The 19,296-nt window shown below is 44.8% G+C and overlaps 1 protein-coding gene across 3 annotated transcripts in view; it reads left to right on the top strand.

Annotated features, from left to right (window-relative positions):
- LOC144754408 (torsin-4A-A-like) overlaps nucleotides 1-19,296 on the top strand; it is a 132,627-nt gene that overhangs the window by 70,063 nt on the left and 43,268 nt on the right. The window contains exon 1 of one of the 3 annotated variants that reach the window (XM_078642139.1): nucleotides 16,803-16,956. The exons of the other annotated variants lie outside the window; for them this stretch is intronic. The gene's annotated coding sequence lies outside the window, so the exon portion shown is untranslated. Of the gene's footprint in view, nucleotides 1-16,802; nucleotides 16,957-19,296 lie in introns of those variants that run through there. 3 annotated transcript variants of the gene reach the window in all.

Raw genomic sequence — 19,296 nt, 5'->3', positions numbered from 1 at the left:
GGCATGACTGGGCAGTCGCAGCCGCAAGGCGGGTGAGTGACCTGTTCGTGACTCTTGCATCCCTGCGACGACTCAGCTCATGGTCATCCAACCTGGTGCAGAGCTGGGTGATGGCAGTGGTCATTCGGCCAATTGATGTTGCTATGTCCTTGTTGCTGTCAACGAAGGTCTTGAAGCCCTGTGTCATCTCACCCATCTGCAGGTTGTGCAGGCGCAACTGGCGATGGCAGGCCAGGATGGATTTCGCCTGCATCCTCTGTATTGTGACCATGCTGGTCTCCAGCCCTGCGAAGACGCTGCCTCCCGGTGCTGGTATTGGGCTGCTGGTAGCACGTGGCCTACGTGGAATTCTGCTGCCCTGCTGTGTGTGCTCTGGTGTCGCTGGTGTCACGGGGTCTTGTGCAGGAGCCTGACCCGCTGCCCCCTCCATGATGACTAATGGAGCCACTATTCTCCTCCGGGCCGGGGAAGTGGCAGGTGCAGGGTGGCTCTGTGGTGGTGTGTTGTCCGGGGAGAATACCAATGAGGGCGACTGAGACTGAGACAGTCGGGGGAGTGTGGAGTTGTGAGGGAATGTCCTGTGTCCTCCTCATTTGCCAGGGCACAGCTGTTGTCCTCCTCCTCCTGTGCTGCTGCACTGGTGCTTGCCACTGCCGCACTGGCTGTTGGTGCTGGAGCTGGTGCTGGAGCTGATGCTGCTCCCCCGCCTGATGGTGCCCCTAGGTACAAAGAAGCATTTGTCAAGTGGGTGCTAATGTGTTCCAGTCACAACTATTAAAGCATTGCACATCTCATTACAAACACGTTGATGCTGTATTACAGTTATTTATCTCATGCTTCTGCTGTGGCATTATTGGTAACTTTTGCTGAGTACATTTAGCACAATGCATTGCTCATGTCTGTTGCTAGCTGTACTGGCCTGGGGTTTGGCTGTGCATTGGGTCTGTAGGGGAGGTGTCTGGTATGGTGTGTCAAGTTGCGCATGCTTCTTACCTGTAGCTGTAGCTCGGGATGAGCTATCCAGGTCCCCAATGCCCACGACACTGGCCCTCTCGATGGTCGTCGCCACTAGTTCCTCCAGCTGAGTGAGGGGTGGCGCACGGTTTGTTCCTCCTCCAGTGAGTCCAGCCTGCTTGTGCAGGTCGGCCAGTTTGCGCTTGGTCACGCCACGGATGTCATAAAACCTCTTCTTGAGGTCGTCTAGGCTCCTGTGGGTGACACCAACTGCATTCACTTTCTCCCCGATGTCGATCCACAGCCTCCTCTTGGTGCTCTCCGGGACAGTCAGGGACTGCCTGCCATATAGCTGGGTGTGCACCCTCACCACCTCCTCCACCAAAGTTTGTAGCTCCATGGTGCTGAATTTAGGATTGCGCTTACGCCCTGCCTTCTGGCTCTCTGTGCTGGTGTCCATGTCTCTCAGGGATCCTGCTCACAATGCTGCTCTCTCTGTGTTTGCTCAGCTCAGGCAGCTTTCCAGAAAGTTCTGATGAGTTGCACCTGCCTGGGTTGCCACACCCTGTGGGGGAGGGTGCTTACAGCTCATTGGCTGATGTCTTCAGTGTCACTCAACCAGCTCGGCAAAACGGCATTCTCCGAATCGGTATTTTCCGATTCGGTAATTTCCGAATGTGTTCGGTAAATACCGATTCTGAATGTATAATGCCTTCCTATTGGCCTTTCGGCCCATGGGGCGTATTTATTATTCCGATTCGGCGTTTACCGATTCGGTTGGTTCCGCATTTTTTTTTTTTCGATTCGGACTTGTCCGACCCGGCCTATACCGAATCGGTAGTTGGCGAATCGGTACGTATCGACTCTCGATACCGAATGCTACCGATTCGGTATTTTTCCGATGATTATTTCCTACATATCATTTTCCGATTTTGAAATACCGAATCGGTACGGATCGGTATTTTAAAATCGGTAAATGCGTTTTACCTACATCGGGCCCTAAGTGAATAAAACAATAGTGTTTTACTAAATAATTTTGTCATTTATTGGTTTTCTATGTAATTTGTTATGAATAATTCTGACTTGGTCAGGGACCATTCTTTTCATAACATGTAATTACCCAGGTCCCTCTGACCCTCTGGGTTGACTCCTCTTTGAACAACATCTATACACAAACAAGCTTCGCCACAGGCGCATATGACACACACACTACACACTATCATTCTTTCACCAAATCATTTTTAAAACAGCTGGTCCTAAACAAACACCTGTGGGTCTTTTTGGCTAAAACCAAAACATCCTAATAGCACTTGCAGAATGGGGTGGACTGGCAGAGGAGTGAGCTCTGGTGACAGATAGATGGGCTAATGATGGAAAGGTGAAGGATGGTTAGATGGATAGATGAATGGATAGAAAAAAAGGAATGGCCGGACGGGTGATGGGATAAATATATGACAGGTTGACTACCTGAATTAGTGTATAAATGCATGGACTGATAGATGGTGCCGCTGTATGGTTGAGCAAACTGATCAAGCGAAGGAAGAATCGGTGATTGGGTGATGGACTTAAGGAAGGGTATTTGAAGGGGTATTGAAGCCGCAAAAAACATGTTGGCTATGTTGTTTAATTACCTTACTGGCCAGAGTAGTTCACCTTGACGAAAAGCATCAATTTTGGCAGGCAATATGGAAATGTCTGGAGTTGGATTAATTTAATGAAGTTATTGTATTGGTTTGAAGTGTATCAGTTTTTGTTATAGTTTGTAAACAGTTTAAATGCTGATGAAGGCCAGTGAACTTTGTATGAAATGTATTAATACCTATCAATTAAGACTAAATATGATATACATTTCAATTTGTCATAGATTCTTCACCTCACGCTCCACCAAATGTAACATTTATTGTTACAGAGAAATTAGCAAAGACTCTAGGTTTGGACGTGTCAAACGTGCAGTATTCTTTAATTGCAACATATGCAATAGACAAAAAAAATTGGCAAACATAAAAAAATAAAGGAATGGCCAAGCAATCGAGGCACACGGTGCTATCCTTTTCAGATGGCTCTACATATGAGTCAGGCAAAATGCCGTCTCTTGCCGCATAAGTCAGCCAAAGGATTGCGTGAGTAGACCAATTAAACCATGTTCTAAGGTATTCTGCGCAGAATTAAACTATACATGACACTTGAGCACACCATGAATTTAGAGGGCTAAACAACAGCCCCTGAATGTAAATGCCAATAACTGTATTTTTATTATGAACTTTTGTAAAACATGAGGCTGGCGATACAGATAAAACTGTTTCTATACAAGACCAAAAATAACTGCTGAAGAACCGGGTTTTAGAACCCAGCGGCGCCAGGGACACGCCCAAAGTCTTCGGGTTCTCCTGTCTTGGCAAACAGAGACACGGAATACTTCTAGGTGGCGTCAGAGATCAAATTTATTAGCTGCAGCTAGTAACAGTAATCTCAGCAATACAACACGGTGTACAACTCAAGAAACTGTTCAAATTTCATAGAGCAAGACATCACCTTTTATACACAATATTCTCATTATAAATGTACACCCAATACGCAAAATTCTGACCAATAGGACACATTTTCTAACTGAGTATCACATTAACAAAAACCCAATTTCCAGTAACCCAACCCAAAAGTTAAATATTAGGACTGTCCCAAATTCAATCTTTGCAAGCCGGACAAATTCATAATTGAAAGCACTACCCATGTAATGAAAAGTCGTAAGGAAAGAATCAATTCAGATGCTGATTAGGATAAGATATGTGCAAGGAAACTAAAAGTTAATGAGGTCCTGAACATTGATTGCCAATCTCAGACAACGATCAGCCAGAGAAATTGGCTTCGTGAAGGGTCAGTTTCAGGTGAAGAGGTCAGCGTCCTGCAGTTCACTCACAAGTCAGGAAAGGGCCTGTTTAATGCATACATGAGCAATGAGGCCCATGCAACTTTGTTCGTTCGGTTACCTTCACGGCCTACGTGAGGGCAACACAAAATGGCGTTATGAACAACGCAAACAAAATGGAGTCCGGTCCCGAAAACCACGGAACCTCACTGCCAAAGCCCAAAACGTGTAACTTTTCCCCTTGACATTTTAAAAAATATTGGGAACATTACACAAAATCATGTGCAAATGATACAAAATGCACTTTCTGATATCCCACGTGACAATTTAACCCAAGGTCATAGCTCGTACTCAAAAGTCCCTTGAGGTAACACATTATCTACTCAAAGTTCTCCCGCAAGACATTATGGACACCTAGTGGAAGCAAGGAAAATAGGCTAGAGTGGACTCCTCATGTGACAGAGCCCGGTGCCACTATACCTGCTGTTACAAGACTGATACACCACTGCCTCAAGTAGATATGATAGCTGCTGTCCCCAGCTAGCGCCCAATGCAACTCTCGCTGCCCAGGATGTTGCTTGTCCAGCGAGGCGGGAGTGACTCTCCGTGGACTATGGGTGCACACAGAATGAGTTTGTGTGTGTTTTAATTATCATGAAATGTATCTTGATATCTTGATTTTTCATGTGTGTTCTAAATCTGAAGGCATCTCAACTTTTTTCATGTTTAAACCACACATGAAGGCCCCTAGCAGGACCCCCAAATTGGACATTTTAAATCAATGCTTTATCATATGTCTACGTTTCCTTTGCAATGCCAACAATGGTATTGAGGCACATCTAACAAAGATCATTCCCAGGAAGCCAAATCCACAAGATATCTGAGGTGTTAAATTTGTTAGGCTGAGCATCTCCCGACCTTAAAGGCTGCTACATAACAAAGAAACCAAATTTTCTATTTTTCAAGCTTTCCTTCAACCTGCCTTTTTATGATTCAGCCTATGCGTGTCCCTTTGACCCAGTTCTAATAACAACATGGGGTATACTTAAAAATACATAGCAAGGATAACCAAATACACACTAGACTGGGTAAAATACAAGAAAGACAGAACACAATCACAAAGTGCCTTAAACACGTGTACCATTGGGTGCACCAGTATTTGCTCTGGATGGAGTAAAGACTGAGGGAATCTCTTAGAGTATTATAGCAACATACAAATGTTCCAAAGGATATACTATATAAAGATGAATGTTCTTAGTCACTGACTGGATCAAAGGATGAGTGGCTATGCATCCTATTGCAAATACCTTTTGTTGAAGAAGTCCTTCAGTACTACCCTCTTCGAAAGGAATCAAAATGCAGCATACACTATTTCTTATTCAAAAACATAAAACGCATTTATTAGATTTATCATTTTTTCAATACTGAAAACAAACCTATGAAGAGGGGCTCGTCAGTAGTACACATGAATCATGAATATATATCTTGTCATAATCATGGAAGCGCGTGCACATATGTGACATGTATACATGTGAGGGTCTACCCTAGAGAAAACGTATACAAAAGTCTGTACATCCTTGAATGGCATTCAAAGTGTATGCAGTACACTGCGGAAAATACATCGACGTTTCGGTCTTGCATTGTCATGTGTACACATGCCCATCTTCAGGACGATGTTGGTCTTTTGCTAAAAGCAGTCTCCCAAACAATAAGTATCAAGCTGGAAGAGTAGATCACATGGGTCACAAATAAAGAACTAATCTCGATTCACACACACACCAAGAACTAAATAATAGGTTAAGTTGATTGGGGACACATGGATAATAAAGAATCCATATATGCTTCAAGGGGGCACGCAGAATCATGTGTAATGGAGTTGCACTGATCATGTACGTATACATCCATCCAAGTAAAAAAGGACAGTAAGTGATCTTTACTCCATCATGCCCATAAATCGTGGCAGCGAAGAGTAAAGTGCAAACATCAAGGGATGCTGAGGAAAAAGCCAAGTGACACAACCATCTGCCACCAAAAGTTGGTCAGTACGCATCTAGACAATGGTGGGCAGTCCACAAGCACACCAGGTGAGCAGAGTCTATGGCCACAGCCATCACTGCCCTGGCACCACCCACCATAATTAGTGATAAATCCCCCCTTCAGCAGAGTGGCCATTGCTCCAGCTCCACTTATAGTTTTACTGAGTGGGCACCATGTTTGATGTGTCTGCTCTGAAAAATAGTTTGTTTTCTCACAATACAAAATTGCAAAGCAGGAGTTTATTACAGAAAAACACGAAATCAATAGCTCTGGTGTGCTGGGAGGTTTCTCTCAGCATGTGGGGCCCATTTCTTTTGTTTCCTTTTGGTTTTCTCTGGCACTGCAGAACAGGAAACAATTTCAACGACTACCTTAAATAGCACAGTAGTTCTGACATACACTGATTGACAGCTGTGTGGAAGATGACCCCTCAGACAACGTTTCTGCTGGTGGAGCCAGCTGTAGCCCCCCTGACACAAAAATGGCACGTCTCCCACATCTAAAATGTGGAAAATTAGCAGACAGGGCATTTGTGGATTTTGACTGATATCCAACATGTGCCCAACCTGATACGACTCCCTGAGCTCAATGGGTATGGGGGATAAGACTCCAAGTCCACCCTCGGACTCTGGAAGGCCACCACCAGCAACCGCAAAGGCAAAACATACTTAAGGGTGACAATTTGCAACAATCCATGCTCCGAAAGATCCTCCCTTTAATCTACTTTATTCTACGCAAATGGGATCTTTACTAAAGACACGATTTGATTACTGGAATATGGTGTATAAACTAAACTACCCAAAATATAACTTGTGAAAGGTAATGAATTAAATATTACTGAGCTAGAATGGGCTAGAGACATCACAATGTAATGAAAGTGTTGACAACATTTCATGAGCTTCTGGTGAAAGAATTAATGACGTTTAAAGTTCTCTGAATTGTGCATAAAGCATTCAGGAATGAAAGCCTGGGGAACATGCAAAACCATGCCACCCACTTCATCCCAGTAGTAACCTCTGTTTTCGTTTCTTAAACTTTATTCGATTGTTTATAAAAAAACATCATAAAACTATACAGGGTAAAACATTATACACATGAATTGTTACGAGAGGGGAAGCGCATAGCATAACAAAGAATAAAACATGGACTAGCAGCTGTGGTTAAGATGGACATAGTGTTAAAAACCATACTTTTTCTGGCCGTAATAGATTTTAAAATAAACGTTGCGGTAAAAAAACATAAATCTGGGGTAATAAGTGAAAATAGAAGTTTCATAGCATTACCAGTGGTAGACACAGAATATTTTTTGAACAATGGTTTGAGGTAGAAAATTGGCAGGGATTTGTACAGGGGACATATTAGCATGAAGTGCAAAGTACTTTGCTTAGTTAATCCATCACAAGGACAGGGGGTGGCAGAATACATTTTCATCCTTGGGAATGCCACCAAGTTATGCACAATGCCTAATCTTAATCTTGTGAGGACAAATTGATGGGACCGTCTGCTGATAACTTTGAGGTACATAGGGGGGCCAAATCCTTCTTCTTTGTTGGAAAAATAGAAAGCGTGAGTCGAGTAATCTCTAGTTTGGACTCTTCGCTTATTATGTTTGTCCCTCAAAAATTCCCCTTTGACCTCCAGTTTAGATAAGGTTGTTACACATATTGGGTCTTCGCGTATATCCAGATCATAGAGTTCCTTGAAGGTTGAAATAACATACTTTAACCATGGAATTTTGGAGACGTTATCCAGGTGCAGACAGTCTTGGATTATTTCCCTGGTAAAGCTAGTTTCATCCTTGGACCAAATAGATCTCCACACCATTAAGGGTTTCAGTCCTAATAGGTCAGATATATAGTCCAACCCTAGTTCTTTGTGGGTCAGATCAGTGGATGCCGAGGGAGGAAGACAGAGTAGTCTTTTTAAAAATAAATTTTCCAGTATTTGTAGGTCCCTTTGAGGCCAATGTCCCCAGACCCCCGAACCATATAGTGCTATAGAAGCACATCTGTGTCTATAAATGTTCAACATATCCGGAATACGTCGGCTTCACAATTTAGTGGCAAAGCGAAAAACACTTTGGGAAGCCTTACCCATCCTAGCTTTTACATTATGTTGCTCTGGGGTCCAAGACCCTCCATTGTTGAAGGTAATGCCCAAATAGCAAAAATTATCCACAACCTCAATGCGATTTTCCTTAAAGAAAAAAGGTTTAAGATGGTGTACCTTCTTACCGCATGCAATGATAAATGTTTTTGAATTATTAATTTTTTGTTTCTTCCCCTGAATAAAATCATAAAAACAATTCATGAGTTTCTGGAGGCCTATTGGGGTTCTTGAAAGTAGGACGTGTCATCGGCGTAAAGCAACACCGGAATGGGAAGACCTTCTGCTTGCGGGGCATCGGCTTGGACGTTTTTCAGTTCCTGCTCGATTGAGTTTATAAAGAGAGAAAAGAGCAGCGGGGCCAACACTCAACCCTGTCTAATACCAGATTTGACCCTGATCTTTCTCGTACACGCCCCCTCTGAACCGTAGCGAATCTGGGCAGATAAGTTAGAATAGAGTCTTGCCAGAAAGTAAATGATCGCAGTCGGTGCACCCATATCGAGTAGGGTTGACCACAACAAAGTATGGTCAACCAAATCAAAGGCACTAGAAAGGTCCGCAAAACAAAGAAATAAGGAACCCTGTTTGGCTTTAGTGTATTTTCCTATTAAGAGATCTAAATTAATACACTGTTCTATAGTGCCAAGGCCTTTTCTAAAGCCATATTGGGAGGCTGCGAGAATATTATTGCCTTCGGCCCATTCTTCCAGGCGAAGCAATAGGACCCTGCTCATGATTTTTAATGAGGAATCCAGAAGGGAGATAGGGCGGTAGTTCTTAGCCTCTCCTCTATCTCCCTTCTTATAGATTGGTATAATTACAGATTCATTCCAGGTTGACGGGGTAGTATCGTCGACAGCGGCATTAAATACTTGGGTCAGTAGGGGACTCCACAGGGCCAGGTCGGTTTTATAAAGGTCAATCGGGACCCCATCTGGTCCTGGGGCTTTCCCCCCTTTACTCTTACTGATTGCCATATCGACTTCGTGGAGGGTGATTCCCAGTGTCTGGTCGGGTATGATGGGGTTATTACGGGAATTATCCTGGTCCTCCCCAATTGGGTCAAAGATCCCGGTAAAGTGTAGGACCCAGCTATCCTCGCTGACTTGGGCAGTAAGAACTGGAAATCCTTCCTTCTGGAGGAATGGACTGTTAACGATACTCCAGAATAATTTACTATCCCATAAGGCTGCAGCCTTAGTCAGGTCTTCCCAAGCTAGCTCTCTTAGTTCTTGTTTCCTACGCTTTAGTTCGAGATTGTATTTAGCCCTCAGAAGTTTAACCACTTCCCGATCTCTCGGGAGGTTAGATAATGCCTTCTTAAGATCTTTTAGCGCTAGAGTACATACTTGATCAAACCAGCCTAGCGTTACCCGTTTAGTTATGCCCTTGTTAATGGTAAGTGATTTTTTTATTATAGTACCAAGTTCCTCGAAATCAGCTATGATACACTTTGAGGTGGCATCGGTTTCGAGGCAACGTGATATCACTTTCGTGCCAGCTCTTACAATTTTCCGATGTAAGTCCTCAGATTTTGCTCCACACCATTTGATCCGTATACCATTTTGCCTGCATGGGTAATTTCATCTACAATCCTGCCGACAGAAAGATTTTTAGAGCCCCATATAAGAATAGACATGGTTAGGGCGTTATGATCACTAATACCGAAATGAAATCCATTATAATCGGGACCGTACAGAGTTTAAGCAATCTGGGTCGATATTAACAAATAGTCGATGACAGAGGCAGTATTCCTCCCTGTGAAGGTTGGGGCGATATTACCATCTTTATCCAGGGCAGGTTGGTGAATTACCAGGTCATACTTTAGCAGGAGATTATTAAGAGAAACACCATAAGGGGTATGCATAAAATGAGCCAGGTTCTCCCCATTATCCCCATCATACCCGCATGATTTGGTATAAGAATACGAACAGGTTCTGATATTAAAGTCCCCTCCCTAAATAATATCAAAAGGTTTGTGGGTATCGTTACAGATTTTATTCAAAGCTGATTCAAGTTCATCTACAACAGAAGTACTAGTAGGGTCAAATGTATTGTTGTAGTGGTTGATCAACAAGATGTTCTGACCTCCACTTTTTCTAACTTCAGTATTTGGGAATGTGAACCAACAGTAGAGCAGGATCTTACACGTACTGGGAAGTGCACAGACAATAAAATCAACAGACCACCTTTAGCCCTACCCATAACAGATTCTTGTGCTGGGCAGTTATAAGAAACAAAGCCGTCATAATGAATATCAATAGTAGACCAGGTTTCCTGTAGGCAGAGGATGTCAAACCCTGAGATATATTCCCTCCAGCCCAGGGCTGATACCCTCTGTCGCCATCCTGCAATATTCCAGCTCATCATAAAATAACCTGGTCGGCTGGATGTCAGTACTGGTTCTATATGAACGGTTTTAGAGGTGGAGGCTGTACTAGCACTTCCCGCGCCGGATGGGCCCAGGGCATAAGGTCGAAGATAGGCATCCATCATCTCGACATGCTGAGCAGGTATCAGGGGCAGCATGTCTAATATTGGAGGGATTACCAAGCATTTATCTGGACATATGACTTTACCCACGGATTCCCCATCTGCTATATCATTAACCATCTCGGAAGGTGAGGGCTCAGGAGTACTTGTTGGGGGTAGTCAATCAACTCCCTCTAGGTCCTCTAGGCAGCTATACCGATTGTACTCAAAAAAAGGATTGTGCTGGGGTGTATATTGGGGTGGCAAAGCTGGTCTAGTTTCATATAATCTTTGTCTGCCCCTTCGTTCGACTCTTGTCCAGTCATACCTTCCTTTATATTGGGTTACATTATTCGGTGGAAAAAAGAAGGAGACTGGGAGGGTCTGGATGGTTGAGTCAAAGGACCTGTTGAATCCCGCACAGATATGAGATACCGTACGGGGGTCTCTGAAGCTGACAGTAATGCAATCCCCATTAATGGACTTCTGCGTCTTACCTATCCAGGGTACCCTCCTTACCATAATAATTTCATTATGCAGATGGGCCGGCAGGGGTCGATTTCAATTGAGCCACTTGATGATTTTACTTTTCAGGGAGCTAAAGGTTTCAGTTTCCCCTTTTTCCAAGGGGGGAGCTCCAGCTAGAACTACCATATACCGATTAGCTTCCGGCGGGAGATCAGGTCGGCGTGGTCTGGGGGCACTAAATTCTTTATTTGGAGACCCTTGTAACCCTTCGGCCATTAGTCCAGGAGGATTGGACATGCGGGGTTGGTGACCAGAGGGTTGTTGTAAAGTTGCATTATTATCTAGGCTAGCAGGGAAGTGAACTATTGGGGGGCCTACTGTAGGACAAACAGAGAGTTGGGTTGCAGTTATGGGTTGCAGGGCTGGGGGGATGGGAGCAGTTTGGAGAGTACACGGGCTGTTGGGTTTAGTGGAATTAGCTAGGATAGTGGTTGTGGTTTTCTCAATGTTGGACATTCTAAGATACAGCCTTTCTAGTTCTGCCTCTAGCGGAGATATAATAGATTTAAATAGGGCAGCTATACTTTCAATAGAGACCTCGCATCTGGGGGAGACTGTTTCCTGGGTGGTATGGGGTGGTAACAAATCATTATGTAGTTTGGCTGTTTTAGAAGACCTTTCAGGTTTTTTGTCTTTTTTATTATATGGTATTTTCCGTTTCTTAATAGCACCTTCCCTCACCCCCTGAGACTTAGAATTAATAGAGCTCTCTTCAGGAGCAGAAACAATAGAAACATTGTTACTATCAATAACGTGGTTAATTCCGGGTACAATTTCTTTCACCAAAGAGTCATAGTCCGCTCTTGGCGGGTTATCTGCATCAGGGAGAGGGGGTTCAATAACCACCACAGGGACAAAGTTATCATCACGTCTTTCTGGTGTTTTGGCATTAGCCAGGGACCCCAAGGATGATCTTTTTATAGACGTTAGTTCTTTAGATAGGCGTTTCTCCAAAATGTTAATTTCCGTATCAAGAATGTTATTCGCCCTGATAAGAAATTTTTCCATACCTCAGGTAACAGATCCACCGGCAATCAAGGACTTACTCCGTGTTTCCCGGCCAGCCATAGATGCCTGGTGTCAGGGGGGTGCAATAGAAAAAAGCAAATAGGGGGGTGGCCCGGGCCGGTCACTAACGGGCACAAACGGGCCCGCTCTTGGCCCGGTCTTCGCCCGAGCGCGTCCGCGCGCGTCCCGCGGCCCGGAAATGAGGGTCCAACTATATAGTTCCTTTAGGGGAGGCCACACCCTCCGATTATTATGCACAGGGAGGAGGCGGCGGGAAGAGGACCAGCTGTGGCAGGTTATCGCACTGCCCGCTGGTCCTCGCAGTCCCACGGCGAGCTTTGGTGGAATGTTGCTTCAGACCTTTGTGCGCTGTTGCTGGTGGGACCCAGGAAAACGAGCGGCGGACGGGTGCCGCGAGGCGTGGGTCCGGGTCTCAGGAGATAAAGCTGCGGCAGGTAAGACAGAGTTCGTCCGCTATGTAGCCCGTCCTTTTCCAAGAGGCACACTGGTTGTGCTTCATGTGTTTTCGAATATCGGTGGTCTACAGAAGTAAAATTATCATAATGCCCCAATAACCATTTCTAAGATGCAATCAACTGAATCCATCTATGTGTAAACAGTCACCTGGACTGTTCACTTCAATTAGTAACTTGATGTTGTGAAAGAGGGAAGTGTATTTCAAAAGAACATGCTTCTGAGCATTCTAAGTGAAAGAAAATAATGCGTAGGAAAAGTCTCCCCTGTGGGAGTTCAGGTGTACCATAATCAGATGAAACTTCAAAGAGATGCATAGTTGATAAGGAAAAGAAGTGTGTACCAGGAATGCGTGGATACAAGCTAGTTCCTTCTAATCTTGTGGTATTTTTCTGGCGAACGCACACATTGTTAATGGAAATGATGTGACCTTTAAACTAGAAGCAAATGACTTATCCACTTTGAGTAGCACTGAGGTCTAATAGCAGTAATGTCACTGTATGCAAATATTTTCTTGTATGACACATAATAACACAGAGAACTGCAGAATCTAAACTCACCAGCTCCAAGCGCTAGAAAGAGGAAGAGAGAACGATCAATCCAGCTGGCCTACCAGGGTAGGACTTAAGTCAGATCACACAGTTGTGTCATCAATTGCTTCCTCAACAGACAGAATGTTGACATTTCAGCTGAAACGGAGGCTGAGTGTTTACTTAATGTACCATATAGTTGTTTTTTTTAAAAGGAAAAGGCTTCTGAGTGAGCAGGCAAGGCTGAACAGTTTGGCCCCATTTGAGAGCTGGGATTGGAGCTTGCTTTTAAGCTATCCAAGGCCAAAGGTCAAATACTTCAAGGACAGACACTATTGTCACAGGTTTTCACTGAATCTAGTACTATGCAGTACCAGGGGCAGGCCTTGTATAGAATTCCACAATATGTTGTTCCATCTGGGCCTGAGATTTAAGAAAAACGTGTTTATACTCATAACACATACTGTCCATGTATATAAATATTGGCAGTAAACATATTTATTCATAAAACCTGATCAGAAACGGTTTGATCCATGCATTGAGATAGTCTTTTTCCATGCAAAAGAAGCCCTCTGCGCCACCATTTTAATATAGTGTATTAGCCATTATTCACAAAGGCCCCTCCATACTGTTTGAAGCTTGAGAGCTAGTTGATGTGGTTTACATTCTAAAGGGATTCCTTATTGGAGATTAAGGGCCAGACGTAGGAGCCCAAATACCGGTCGGTAACGGCCGATTTCGGCCGTTACCGACCGGTATTTAGGAATTGGCATGTAGGGGCATGTAGGGGCCAAATTTACCGATTCGGTAAATTTACCGATTCTGTAAAATACCGAATCGGTATTTTTACCGAATCGGTATTTTTACCGATTCGGTAAATCCAAATGTAGGTGACACTCCTGAGAGTGCCACAGGCCCTTTAGAGTCGGTATTTTACCACACAATCCTATTCCAGGTGTGCATGCACATCTGTGCATGCACACTGTGCAATGTGACACACAGACATGCCCTTAGAGCATGTATGTGTGCCACATGTTACACGTGCCTGTATTCGGGGTGCTAGAGGGTGTCAAAGTGACACCCCCTGCACCCTTGCAGGATTCGGTATTTATGAATCGGTAAAATAGAAGGAGGGAGATGTAGGTAAATTCTGTATTTGATTTACCGATTCTGTAAAAATCGGTATTTACCGAATCAGTAAATACCGATTCGGTATTGCCCATTGATTCCTATGGGCTTTGGTATTGCCCATTGATTCCTATGGGCTTCAAGGCCCATAGGAATCAATGGGCAATACCGAATCGGTATTTACCGATTCGGTAAATACCGATTTTTACAGAATCGGTAAATCAAATACAGAATTTACCTACATCTCCCTCCTTCTATTTTACCGATTCATAAATATCGAATCGGTAAAATTCAGTATTTATGAGTCGGTAAAATAGAATTACCTACATCTAGCCCTTAATGTTGTCTGTTTCAGAAACCATTTCTTCCTATGATTCAGATGTCAAGTTGCTCTGTTGATTGTGTCTTTTTACGTGTCTCCTGACTACCCTCATTCCTTGCACACTCCACTCTATGCTACACCAATCCACTCAAATTCACTCCACTTTACAACACTTCCATCTATGTCACTTTACTACACCGTACACTACACCAATCTTTGACCCTCTGCGCCACTCCTCTCTATGCCACTGTTTGCCACTCTACTCCTCACTATGCCACTGTTCTCTACTCCACACTATGCCACTGTTCTCTACTCCACTCCACTCCACTCCACAATACTATATTCATTCTTCAGCCCGGCTTGCTTGAATCCAGAGGCAAAGTGAGCAAGGGACTCACGTCTGAGCATACCCTGCCACACTTATGGCGGCCAAAGCGGTACAAAAGGGGGTGGTGATGGACGTGAGTCCCTTGCTCACTTTGCCACTGGATTCAAGCAAGCCGGGCTGAAGACGGCTTTAATGCCAGAAACCGGTCCTCGGAAGCTTGTTTCCGGTCCAGGGAAGGCATGGCTTGGCAGTTCGGGCTGGACTGTTCCCATGAGGCACAGGGTCAGACTGATTTGCATATAGCCATGTCTGAACTGGGGTGGCAGAGTGGGCTAAAGAACGGTTATGGATCAAACCCAGATCTTTTGACTGGGTGTGAGTGTTTGATTGGTTCAGATGCTCCGTCCATCACCACCCCCTTTTGTACCGCTTTGGCCGCCATAAGTGTGGCAGGGTATGCTCAGACGTGAGTCCCTTGCTCACTTTGCCACTGGATTCAAGCAAGCCGGGTTGAAGGCGGCTTTAATGCCAGAAACCGGTCCTCGGAAGCTTGTTTCCGGTCCAGGGAAGGCATGGCTTGGCAGTTCGGGCTGGACTGTTCCCATGAGGCACAGGGTCAGACTGATTTGCATATAGCCATGTCTGAACTGGGGTGGCAGAGTGGGCTAAAGAACGGTGATGGATCAAACCCAGATCTTTTGACTGGGTGTGAGTGTTTGATTGGTTCAGATGCTCCGTCCATCACCACCCTCTTTTGTACCGCTTTGGCTGCCATAAGTGTGGCAGGGTATGCTCAGACGTGAGTCCCTTGCTCACTTTGCCACTGGATTCAAGCAAGCCGGGCTGAAGACTGCTGTAATGCCAGAAACCGGTCATCGGAAGCTTGTTTCCGGTCCAGGGAAGGCATGGCTTGGCAGTTCGGGCTGGACTGTTCCCATGAGGCACAGGGTCAGACTGATTTGCATATAGCCATGTCTGAACTCGGGTGGCAGAGTGGGCTAAAGAACGGTGATGGATCAAACCCAGATGTTTTGACTGGGTGTGAGTGTTTGATTGGTTCAGATGCTCCGTCCATCACCACCCCCTTTTGTACTGTATTAAAGTGGCTGTAAGGGCTCTCCCCGAGGTCTTCGATTAAGTGCCATCTGTGGATTTCAAGAGCAGCCACAATCAGTCATTGGGCTTTAAGTGGAGCCTAATTTCAGTCGACAATATGGGCAAAGCATTTTTCGATAGCATGATTCTTGCAGATGCCACCAACTAAAGCCGAGGTGAGGCGGTCTGTCTCATGCACAAAAATAATAAAATCCAATATAGAGTGAAAAACTGTATCCTGGGCACTAGTGCCCACAAGTGAGCTTGAGAACGAGGTCAAATGAAGTTTCATCAATTGCCCAACAAAGGTATTTGGAGTAGAGAAGCAGTTATTAAAGCAAAAAAACTAAAAGAAGAGCTAGTGTCAAATGTCTCCTGTCTGCCTGCAAACCTTGGCAGCCCTCTTGGCATGGTGCATTTATTTTAATGAAACCAAACTGAAGGAGGCTTGGAAACCCCTCTCATGTAAGCAGCCTGTAGGCCATTCCAGTGACCAGTGACTCAGTGGAAGAAGTCTTTGTACTACATGTATGTCACAGGCTTGAACGCTGGCAGGGCGCATTCAGCCTTTCCTCTTTTTTGAGGTCATTTTATAATAGAACCTTTTATTCAAACGCACAAAAGCCATTTCTATTTTTGGTGCGCGCCATGTAAATCCGGACTGCCTACATCCTACATTGTAGGTAGAATGTCAACAAAGTTCATTGGATACTCTGTTATTGTTCACAACCTCTGCAAAAACACCAGGATGCATTTCTCACTGTGACACCCAACGCACATCACAAAGAAAAGGCGGCAGGTTTCGTGATGGCGGGCCAGGAGAGCGGATCTGGGCGGGAGCCATGTTTGATTCACGTGTGCCAGAGACGGTGACAGTGCTTTTTAGTGGGATATTTAAGGTTACCAGTAAGAGGGTGACCAGAAGAGGAAGCTGCGTTGCCCCTCCCTCTGTCACTTCCTCACTGAGCGCAGACAGACTGCACTCCTTGAGTTTTCGTAACTGCAGTTCATTGTTATCTGGTGATGTGGGCAGAATGGATGGATCTCCGTGGTTCGCGCCATTCACGAGAGAGCAAGGGATGGGAGAAGCTCTGTTCCTAAATCAGAGGTGAGCAGGACCATTTTATTCACCTTTGTTTCTTTATAACTGTATTTTCTTTTAACTGATGTACTTCTGTTCGTTTTGTCGGTGTCTCTGTGTAACTTCAGCTGCTGCTATTTCTGATAGTTTGCTTGCATTGCCCCTTTCCTTTCTTTTCAACATTTTTACTTTTTTTTTATATGTTGTCACTGTCATTTCACCATTGCCTTCTTTTTTTGTGTTCCGTTCATCTCTTCGTTCTTCTTTCTATCCCTGATTTTCCATTAATTTCCTTTTTTCATTCTTAATTTATCCTTTTTATTAGGTCTCGCCCTGCGATTGCAGGCCAAAGGCCTGCTGTCGCAGAGCGAGACTATTGTTATCATTCCGGCTTTCAAGGACTGAAAGGGAGCCGGAGAGGACAACAGACTGTCACGCGCACGCAGCAGCAGCAGCAGCAGCCTGCCGGGATCAGGTCGCGCGCATCAACAGGCTCTTCACAACACATGCACAACACACATACAGCCCCCCCCCGCATACACACACACATACATACATACAGAACCCCCCCATACACACACACACACACGCACGCACACACACACACACACATACACAGAGAACCCCAGGCGCTTACACGCACATCCCCTACCTCGTCTCGGCGTCTTCGCGCTCCCTTGCCCCCGCTCCTCTGGTGCGCGCGCACCACAGGTTTCGATTCCCGCGTCGGCTCCTCTACAGCCAATCAGGATTCCCGCGTCGGCTCCTCTACAGCCAATCAGGAGGCAGAACTCCTTTTAGAGATGCTCCCTCTCTGGTCCGCTACCATTTTTAGGGCTCGCCTACGACGAACGTGTATCTATAGTGTGCCGCCTGACTTGTTTTCTTTTTGCTTCACATAGATCGATGCAGGAATAGTGTATGTTAAAAGTATCTATGACATTGTAACTAATGATCAAAAGGCTATAATACATATGCTAAATCTCTCATCGTCCAAAATACTTTTATAAGCTACTAGGAAGCCAAATATATTGTCGCTACGTGGACTCGAAAACGCAGGCGGAAAACAGAGCAACAGATACCCGCCCCTGTGCGTAAGTCACTGGGAGACGCAGAGGCAGGGCCAGGGAGGCAGACGAGCCCCCAGCTGTAGAGAGGGGCCGTGGAGCCCGCCCCGAGGACATCATGCAGCCCCCTGCATACCCATCTCACAACGGGGACTTCACCTTTGTGTCATCAACAGAGGCAGCAGGTGAGGAGAGCTCAGTACCTACCACCAGGGATCCATTTCCAACCAGGCAGTTGTGCGAGAAGCAGCGCCTCCGGCCCTTTGCCTGTTTTAAAGTTCTCCTTTGTACTGTTTGTTTTATTTACATTTCTCGCGCAGTCTTGCTTATAAGACTCATGTTAACCGATTTATGTACGTAACGGGAGTATTGCGGCCTGGACTTTTGTTTCCTAAACACACTACTGGTGTGGGGCTAGGGTTCGTTAGAGTACGGCGGTGTCAGATCTGTCCTCGGGTGGCTGTCAGTGATTGCAACGCAGGTAGTTGTAATTGCCTTCCTTGTGGAAACCAGTAAAGGCTTTCTGTCTGACAGCAAAGCCCTAACAACTTTAATGTCACCTTTTACTCTATTCAATTATACATATACACAATGCAGAAGGTCTGTACACCACTACTTGCCTGCTAATCACGGGGTGTACTAGCGTTTGGAAATAACTGATGCGAATGGCACCTTTTCTACATCTCATAAGTAAACAAGCAGGGGGTTGAGATCAGCGGTCGAATCTAAAGGGTATGGTAACTGCAATGGCGAGTACGACGGGGAGTCCTCGGGAAGCGTGGGAAGGGAGGTCAGAGATGTGGCTAAAATAACAAAATGCACTGTATGTAATTATATTCTAGGCCTTTCATTTACAGTTTGCAGGTAACTATATAAAATGAGTAATACACACAAGTAAAACTGTGGTAAATACATTGTTCTGCTAGGAAAGCTTGGTTTATTAATGCAATAACATCAGATGTCTGTCCGTGTAACTAGAGGGTCACTGATTTGAGTACTTGAAGATGCACTGGGCAATAATGAAATGTATTTATGGTGCAAGGAGGTTCCAGCCTGTAACAGAAAACACTGAATATAACTCATTAAAAAAATATATTCCACACAGTATAAGAGGTTGCCAAAGTTTAAATCGAATTGCACACAGTATAAAATTGGCTGTATACATATGAGAGAGGCTGCCACAAAATGAGCAGAATGATTCACTGTTAAGTGCGTTGAATATATATATTTTATAGATGTGCAGAATCAGACTGTACCAAACATTTTTTACGTCTCGCCTTTGAATTCCGCTGTAGGCGTC

This window comes from Lissotriton helveticus, chromosome 5_1, assembly GCF_964261635.1.
Source record: "Lissotriton helveticus chromosome 5_1, aLisHel1.1, whole genome shotgun sequence".
In the NCBI taxonomy this organism is placed as follows: Eukaryota; Metazoa; Chordata; class Amphibia; order Caudata; family Salamandridae; genus Lissotriton; species Lissotriton helveticus.
This window is presented reverse-complemented; position numbering and strand designations above follow the sequence as displayed.